We start from the raw sequence: 9,344 nt of genomic DNA, 5'->3' as shown, positions 1-9,344 counted from the left end.
GCGGAGAAAAAAACCCCCTTGCGTCAATATTTACCCGAACCGCACGCACACCTCCGCGCCGCCGTCTGCGCTCAGTGTATGAGCCCGCGTGTGGTTTTCCGCGGCAGGGCTCCTGGGTACGGCAGATGCCACCAGGGTGTTAGAGGTGGGACTTTACGATGCTCATGTGGTCAGCAAGTGCGTGGAAACCAGCCTCCGGCTTCTCAGTATCTGAGCGCTTGCATGTATAAGTGAGAATTCCCGTAGGACAGTAGCTGGCCAGCAGTGAAGTGGCAACCAGAGGGAAAAAGTGGGTGCCGTTAATCATGGTGGCACTTTTGACAAGTCAAACCCATCGTTTGGCTCGCCGAGTAAGGGCACTGTGAACAACACACCGCATAAGAGCTTGTTGTCCTTAAAAAATAAGCTCTAAAAGAGCTTGAGTAGCCCTCAAGTTATGGCTGCTTGTTTTTGGATGGCGCTCAGCTGCAGTTTCACGAGAACTTAGGCCAAGGCTTTGGTTTAATATCTCTCCAGGCGGGGTGAGAATTGAGTTTTGGGGTTTCTGCTCTTGCTCTGGGGTTACCGAAGGACATAAATAATCCCTCAGATGATGATGATGATTAATTATTACTATTCATTATTATTTTATAATTAATAATAACAATAATAATAACAATAATAATGCCCAGGTTTCACCCCAGGCTTACACGAGCGCTGGAGCAGGGGAACAGGCAAGTCCAGGACAAGGCTGAGTGTCCCAGTCTTTGGAGGAAAATCAGAGGTGTGAGGACGTGCCTTTAAGGTTGTTCAGCTGGAAAATAAAGAGCAGGAGCATAAAATGTGTTGTTCATAGCACATTCACCCATGTACCGCTCTGCTCCTCTGCCACGAGACAAAATCAGAATTCCCTTAGGGTGCTCTGGGGTGCTGCCTGTGGGTGCTCAGATTTGAGGCTGGAAGGAGCAGGTGAGGGGTGTGCTCTTTGTTCCCCAAAAAGGACTTTTGCTGCAGGCAGCTGGAAGGCGTCAGAGCTGCCTTTTCCTTTCCATCTCCCATCAGGGAGGCCAAATGAATGTTACAGAGACTTGGAGACGAGGGGAATCTTTGCTGACACTCCCAACCTGTGGCAGCTGGTACCGCTCTGGATCCTAGTGGAGCCCTTGGTCGTGGCACTGACCCTTCTTGGAGCCCCCTTTTTTTTTGCTCCTCACTTTTCTGTGGAGCCGTATCTGAGCCGGGATGAGGAGATGGCAAATCAAATCCCGAGAACAACCGGTGCCTCAATCCTTTCCGTGTGTCCCTGTCACCTGGCTTTGTTTTTTAAGGGCCGGCAGCTCTCCCTGCGTGCAATGTCCCCCGGAGACCAACCGCGTAAACCCTCATGTATCAGGTTCCAGCAGACAGGGATCCAAAAAGGCTTTTAGAGGGGGAATTTCTGCTCGCTCGCTGACGATTGATCAGTGCAAGGAACAAAACGCTCATCGTGGGGTGTGAGTCTTGTGCAGTGCAGAGTGGCAGAAGCTTTCTGTGTGGCCCTGGGGCCAGACCTCTTGGGGTGAAGAAGAGGGGCTCTTGCTACCCCCGGAGCAGCTGGCGGGGCTGTGCTGGAGCCACGCTGCGGGCACTGGACACTCCAGCGTGCTCAGGTTTATCGGTTAGGGCATGGCCTCAGAAAACAGGATCCCAGAACCAGCTGGGTCCAGGAGCTGTTATTTAGTACTTTAATTCATTATTTATTACCGGTCTGTATTAATTCTATTTATTTTTAAATCCGTCTTCCTTTTAATTTTGTTTATGCATTTTACGTTCAGGTGTGTGCTTAGCGCAGGTGGAGGAGTTGGTCACGTCGGTACCAGGTATCTCACCTGTTGTCCTGCCAGAGCTGAGGCTGAGCATTCGCCCCAAAGTCAACACTTCCTTGTCCAGCAGGCTCCAATCCAAAACAGGACCCACCACGTCTTTAGGAACCTGTACCGAACGTTTAAGCGCCACAGTTACTCTGGCTTAAACCTGTAGGTGCTCGGCTATTCGTGGCAATCAGGTTTCTGGTTGTCTGCCCAGCAGTGCTGGCTGAAGTCTCAGGGAGGACTGGCCTGAGCCCATAGCCATCCTGAGCCCAGGTCTCCTAGAACAGGCATCAGATCAAGAATTGTAGAATGGCCTAGGCTGGAAGGGACCTTAGAGATCATTTAATCCAACCTCCCTGTCATGGGCAGGGACGGCACCTCTCGACTAGACCAGGCAACACATGGGGACCGAGCAGGAATTCAACCCGCGACCTCGGTGTTGTCATAGTTGTCAGCACCGCGCTCAACCCACTGAGCTAACTGGCTCCCTGATGTAGATCAACAAACAGCATTTGTGTGTTATTTTCCTCGCCGGGCCAGCAGACAGAGCATCAACCTTTGGAAAGACAGAGATGAAGACTTGTGGTCAGTCCTTTCTCATCTTCTGTGATCACAGAGGAGAAAGATGGTTTCGGAGCCAGGTCTTGGAGCCCACAAGCATTTCGGGAGGCGCTGGTGAGACCAGGTGTGGTCTCCTCTGACAGAGGTCTGCAGGACACACCTGACGGGTGACGTGGTAGTGAGGAAGGGTGCAGGGCTCTTGGAGATTTGTAATCCTGTTGGGTTTTTAAAAGCAATTCTTCTGGCTCGGGAGGCCTCAGGCAAGAGGGAGGCTTTTCTGCCCGGGCTCAGCAAAGCGATGTCTTGATGGAACAGGATCGGACACCTGCGTCACTTCTGCACCGAGGACTTGGAGGCAACCTGCCCCGCTCACCCCTGCCTGCTCAGCCGTGACTCCAGGCTGTGAAAAAACATGAACTTAGTGCAGAACAAAGTTTTGAGACCAAGCAAAGAACGTGTTTTGGTTCTTTTTCCTCATTTCCACCTACAGCCTGTATCCTATTGGGTACAACTAGGTCAACAATCTCAAGCGATTTTCTGAACACGGAAGGACTAGGAATGGGGTTTCTATCCCCAGCAGAAGCTGCAGGACTTCTGCAAAGCCAAAGGCTGAGATTTAAAGATCATGATAAATGTGTCTTGAGTGATCATGATAAAATCACAGGCAGCAGGGGGGGTTGGATGACGTGCCAGACCGGAGCGTGAGTATTTGGGGACAGCGAACTGGAAGGAAAGGGTTTTCTCCTGCGCAGCCCAGCTCTAGCCACGAACCACAAGCCTTGCACTCGGAGTTTGCACCCCTGTTGCAAAGCTGCCACTTTTTTTTTTTGCTGCCCAGCACCGTGCCTACTTCCCCGCTCCACAACTGCTCGCAAGGGACACCCGTGGATGCCCCGGACCCTGGAAGAAGTCACCCCCCTCCAGCTGCATCCCCAAGCTGGTGTCACTCCTTGCGACGTTGTGGATCCCGTCTCTTGTCGCAAAGCTTCGCGCAGCCCTACCTGAAGTCCTGGAGGAGAAGGTACCTGCAGGGCTGTTGAGGTGGCAGCCGTGGCTTTTTGCTCTGTGCCCAGGAGCTGCTGTTTCGAGGCCGCCTGGCAGCGGCACCCGGTGGTTTTGCTCTTTCAGCTTTCCTCTCGTCGCAGGGATGCCTTTCCCTGCCTCGCTGCCAGCGAGCGCACGTATAGATCTCGCTATATATAAACGAGCAGGGTCAGAGCTCTGCTTTTAGCCTGTCTCAAAATATTTCCCTCGCTGGGCATTTCTGGCCACCAGTTCCCAGTCCTGTCACCTCACCCGTGAGGTTAGTGAGGTCTCTCAGCCCCAGAATCAGACTGAAGGAACCAGGGAGAAAACAATCTTATGGGACATCCCCAGGTGAGGAAGTCTCCAGGACAATTTTTAGCATTTAAAGTCAGTGTCTGGTGCTGCCCTCTGGCTCCTGCCACCCCTCAAACGTTTTCTGAGGGCTGTAACGGCAGTAACGAACCAAGTCCTGCTGCTGAGCTGCAAAATCAAGGGGAATTTGGCTTTTTCCGTCTTCCTGAAGCCTTCAGAAGTGTTTGGTGTGTTGCTGCTGAAGGAGGAATATTTTTGTAGAGGGGAACAGATAATTTCATTTGCCTTGCAGTAGTCCTGGCTCATCCTGTGCCCGTAGCTACTTACTCACGGTAGATCTTGTCATGGTAACTCAGCTCCGAGCCCCAGCTCTTTGCAACTTGACTGCAAATCTTCTGTTATTTCAGGTTTTTATTTTTTTCCTTACTGTCTTGGCTCCTGGAAGGCCTCTGCTCTGGCGAAAATCTCTGCTTTTGCTTTTACAACACTTTGCAAACTTCCTGTCTGTGGAGAGAAAAAGCTTGAAAATGGGATTCCGGTATTCTCGGTAGGCTGGGAAAAGAGAGGGGGAATGCATCAGCTATTAAAAACTAATTATGGCTTTCTAGCCGCTTTATATCGATTTGGGAACATGTCGGGCCTCCCTGAACAAAACACCGTGGCTTTTTTCTCATGGTAGTGGCTGGTAATCTGCAGGCTGGAGGGATAACTAATCCGTTTGTGTTAGTCGAATGTCAGGAGTTATTTGTTCGTGGTTGTAGTTGTTTGGGATTTTTGTTTTACCGCGTGATAATCTTGTCCTTGAAAAGCTTTTCCTAGAAGCTCCATCATGAAAAGCAGATGCCACGCTATAATTTAATTTGTCTGCCTGTTACTACCGTTCTTATTTACATGGCTTTAGCTATTTTTAGTGCTAGTCGCAGCACAAAGTTTATTATTGGTGATGTGAAACCTCTGTGTCCTCTTTTTTTTCCCCCCTCCCAGTAAGGAGAAGCAGCAGCAATGCTCTCCCTGAGAAGCAGAAAATGCACGTAGAAGTCCCAGTAGATCCAACGGCCGTGGCAGCATCCCTGACGAAAGTGCGTTTGTGGATTGACCCCAGAGCTGCCCAACTTTAGGAGCTGACAAAAATGTCCATGAGAATGGCACAATGCTGGTCTAATGCAAAAAAAAAAATGCCTACAGCTTGGCTCTAACTGGAAAAATTATTATTAGTGTGATACCAGAGCAATAATAGTGCCAAGGGAGAGCTCTGCAGCAAAGGCAATGGAAAACTAACAGTATTTTGTATTTCTTAATCTTTATACAGGGGTTAACGTGGATTTTTAAGCAGGAAGACTGGATGTTACATCTGCTTTTCATCTGGGCCACGGTTCCCTGGACTTAGAGCACATGCATGACAATATATAATTTTACTGCTCACCTGTATGTCCTTTTAAAAAAAAACAACAAAACACCTGAAAAAAGGGAAATTTCAATTCAGAAAGCCTGTTTGGAAGGATCCTCGTAGATGAGTCGATGGAGCAGAGGTGCAAAGATCCACAAGCTACAAATCTCGGTGGGAAAGAGGATGCACTTTCTCTCTTTTAACCCTTAAAGCTCTGGCATCTTCCTCACTTCCAGCCAGCTATGAAGGGAAGATCCGGAGAAAGACCGAGAGCAGGACCGTGCAGGCAAAACAGATGGCCAGCACTCCTGATGTTCTTGCCTTTTTGGGGCCTGTGGAGAATCCATGCTCTCTGATGGATGTGGTGGCCAAGGCCCAGGATCCCTGGGTCCATGTCACGGGCAGGGAATGGGTGAAGAACCAGAGGAACCTTGAGTGTGAGCTTTGGCCAGTTGGCTGCTCCCAGCGACGGTGCCCCAAGCACTAGTTCTAATCTCCTTATTCCGCTTCGGTCAAGGCAAATGACAAAGTGGGGTGAAACCCAAAAATAAGTAGCCCTCAGAATAGCCCTCTCCACATCTTCTTGCTAATGGCATCTCTGAACAAGACTGCTTGTTCCCCTTCAGACAAGCTTTCAGAGGCTATTTTAATCCATTTTTAGTTGCAAATAACATTTATCAGAAGAAGAGTGGGCTGGCCGCCAGCTCCTTCAGATCTTTGCCAGCCCAGAGGGGAAAGTCTCTGAAAAATAATCGAGTGTGCTTCTGCTGCATGTTCCCCTACCCCAGGGGATTTTTGGGGATGTAACAAGGAAACATTTAGCTGATGGAGCAGAGCCCGGGAACCAGTGGTTTGCTAAACCCGACGATTCCCGGCAGCAACGCTTGTCCCCGGGAATCAGAGCTCCGGTTTCTGTCATCGGCGGGGATGTTTTCAGGTTGAGTTTAGCAATCATTAGGAGGCAAGGTTGACAGAAGCAAGGGTGGTGAAAAGGTTAGAGAGCCCCACTCGCTTCTGAGTCACCACTTAGAACCCGGCCCCGGCTAATTGCATCCAAAAATCCTCACTGAGAGACATCTCACAGCTGGTCGGTGGTCTTCACCGAGTTCGTGAACCGTTCAAAGTTGGTAATTTTAGAAAACGCTGCATTGAACGGTAACTGGCATCGCCAGGGAAGAGCACACGGAGCGGGCCACGAGAATTAAATTTCCTCCTTTCCCTGAAGGCATTTCGGGAACGGGCACCATCTGGGCAGCTTGCCCTGCTGCTCTGTCTCAGTCTCTGGTGCTGTCGTCTTTCACCAGTTCTAAATCAATTTTAAAATACATTGGGAATAACATACGTGGTGGCCAACTGCCTAATTGCCCTGGGCAAGGGGTGACGGGCAAGGGAGAAAGAGTTGACAGAAGGATGGAGGGCAGCCCAAGAGATCTTGGAACCTGACAGAGGTTGAATTTGGAGAAATTTAGGAAAACGTTGCTACATTTGTCACGTCTCGCTGTTCTCCAGCATTTCTCAGGACCACTTCACCTGGTCTTCATCTAGTGATACCTTTTGCATTTGGAACCAGGCAGGTGGGAAGGGGCTCACGAGCAAGCACCGTGCAGAGGGCTTGTTGTGTGAGTGATACCTGGGGCAGTTTGGGATCCACGATCCTGGCCAAACACCATAAATTCTTTGCCACGCCGAGGGAAATTGTTGCACTTCCCCAAGAACACGGTGGTGCTCATTCATTGTTCTCTCTCTCCTGCCACCTGAAACCAGATTGTACATTTTCCATTCACGTGCTTTCCCAGTTGCAATAAACATTTCAAGATGATACAGGAAGCGGCACGATGCTGCTAAGTTCTGGTTTCTTTAGTATTTAGAAGGGTAAAGCCTGGTAGGAACAGAACTGATCAGATGTGTCAACATGTAGATAGAAACAAGCCCAGAAAGGAATATTAGCCAGTTTTATTCCCCTATTTGATTCCCCAGGCTTTGTGAGAGGAAAGGAGACTCGGCTGGAGGCGAGCAGGGAGCACACATTTCTAATTACCCCAAGTTTGAAGGCTGACAGGACCATCCTTGTGGCTTTTGTTGACATCCAGCAGCGCCCTGTGAGGGCCATGTGTATTTGTAGCCTAAAAAACGCCAATAAACGTGATTTACTAGTTGTGTGGTGCCCTGCCAGCAGGACATTTACACCGTTCCTGTGAAATACAGCACCTCAAACACGTTTGTGTGAGTCCCAGCAAGAAGCAAGCAGCAGCCCTTACCTCCCAGCTCCTGTCGATTCTGTTCCACGCTCCATTTCCACAGACGCGTTCGGCTGTCAAGTGGGGAAGACTTTAAGCTTCGCTGTGGGAAGGGTATAGAGTGACTCACTGCTGCAGAGAGCTGGGATGCTTCTGCTCGCTGCCTCCAGACTAATTCACTTGTCATGAAGGTGGAAGGGTTCAGGTCTGCTTGAATGTCACCGTGCTTGTTTTCCCTGCTTATTTCTAGGTGGATCTCCAATGGAAAAAATTGGATCTGCCTCCAGAGATGCCCTTCCACCCATACACTCCTGCATCGGCAGCCTGAAGTGCCAGCTGCCTTGTCACAGCTATTCCTCCTCACCACAGAGATGGGTTTGCTCTGGAGGTAATTTTTGACATCTGTGTTATGCAGTAAAGCTTTTCTTTTTGAGAGGTTTGCACCTCTGAACACCTAAAAGTGGTAGCTGATGAATTAAAACTGAATGCTCGTGGGGAAGCTCTTTACAGGCCAAGCGAGAAGGGGATGAGTTTTGCCAGAGTTCACCGTCATCTACGTCATCTTCTGCAGAAGGTCACTGCCTCTGTTGTTGTGTTGAGGAAATGCTGAGAGCAGACTGGGAGAAGGAAGGAGGGAGCAAGCAAGGGCTTAAGGAATAAAAGGAGAGAAAGCCAGAAATGAGGTTTGAAGACAGGAGACTGATGGAGGATGCCAACTCCTTACACCCACAGGATGGCAGGAACAAAAGGGGAGGAGTGTTGTCTGTGCCTCTGAGGGTTGTCTTTGGGGTTTGGGTTGGGTGGGGTTTTTTTTACGTGCACCTAAGGCTCGGTTTAGTCTTCAGATACTTGCACAAACCCAGGGCTGGGAGGCCGGTTCGCGCTGCAGTCTGGCAGCTCAACGATTCCTCGTCCCCACAGTTCCCTCGGTAGGAGTCGGTCCCCGAGGCAGAGGCAGCACCGCCTGGGTGGGTGGCACTGCAGAAATGAGTGAGCGAAGGGCTGCTTCTTGCCCTCAGCCCAGCGAGCTCGAACGTGCCATCCCGGCAGCAGGCACGGCTCAGAGGCGGGGGGGAAAACTTTGTCTTTTCCGGAGCTGCCTTTAAGCATCTGCTTTCCCACCCTCTCCTCCTCCTCCCTCCTGTACAGAGTGTTTGGGCAGAACGCTGATTTGGACGGACTTCAAGAGACCTTTTAAGGCTGTGGGGTTTTTCCTTTAGAGCTGCAATTTACTGGTAAAACTTGTCTGAATTATGCAGGCTTTTAACAGTAAAAGAGGTTCAAGGCTCTCTATTTTTAGTCCAGCTCTAACCAAGCGCGAGAATTACTGCCTGCTCCTCCTGCGTTCCTCCGCGGGCCTCTCCCTCACCAGGGCTGTCAGCTTTCCGTGCCAGCGACGGGGACAGAAACGGGACTGTTTAGTCTCCAAGATACCATCATCTGTTTTTCCAGAGTCGTAAAAAGCTCATCGGTCCTCTTGGTTTGTCACAAGCTAATGAGCCGGCAACAAGCAAGCCCAGGCTGCTCTTGGGACAGGACGCCGAAAAGCGAGCGGACTTTTAGAGGACCAGGAGAGATCAGGAGGTAAAGGTAACCACCTAATCCAGGAGTAGCCAGGGGTGTGCGTCCTGCTTACATGTGGAGAACGGTACTTGAGCCGTCTTTTGCAGTCCCAGCAAGGACTCCAGCTGACCTGCGGATATGTTGGCCGTGGTAGAGTTCCTCACTCCAATGTCTGTTTACACAAAGCATGTGTGCGCTCTCCCTGTTTTATATACAAATTCACGTGGTGTCCAGCCTGGGAAGCTCACGATCTAAGCTTAGCGCTGAAGGGTGCTGGCTGTGGCATGGGTGGGAACGGCTGGGAAGCCCACGGGAACCCTCCCTCCTTGAGAGACGGTGCTTGCCACAACCCCCCTGTGCTGATCCCTCCCAGCCTGGCCTCTCCTCATTTCTCCCCAGCTCCAGTAGTACCCCTAGAGCTGGCTGGAC

Source organism: Apaloderma vittatum, unplaced genomic scaffold, assembly GCF_000703405.1.
Source record: "Apaloderma vittatum isolate BGI_N311 unplaced genomic scaffold, ASM70340v1 scaffold22529, whole genome shotgun sequence".
In the NCBI taxonomy this organism is placed as follows: Eukaryota; Metazoa; Chordata; class Aves; order Trogoniformes; family Trogonidae; genus Apaloderma; species Apaloderma vittatum.
The sequence above is the reverse complement of the archived record's forward strand: the minus strand, read 5'-3'. Positions refer to the sequence as shown.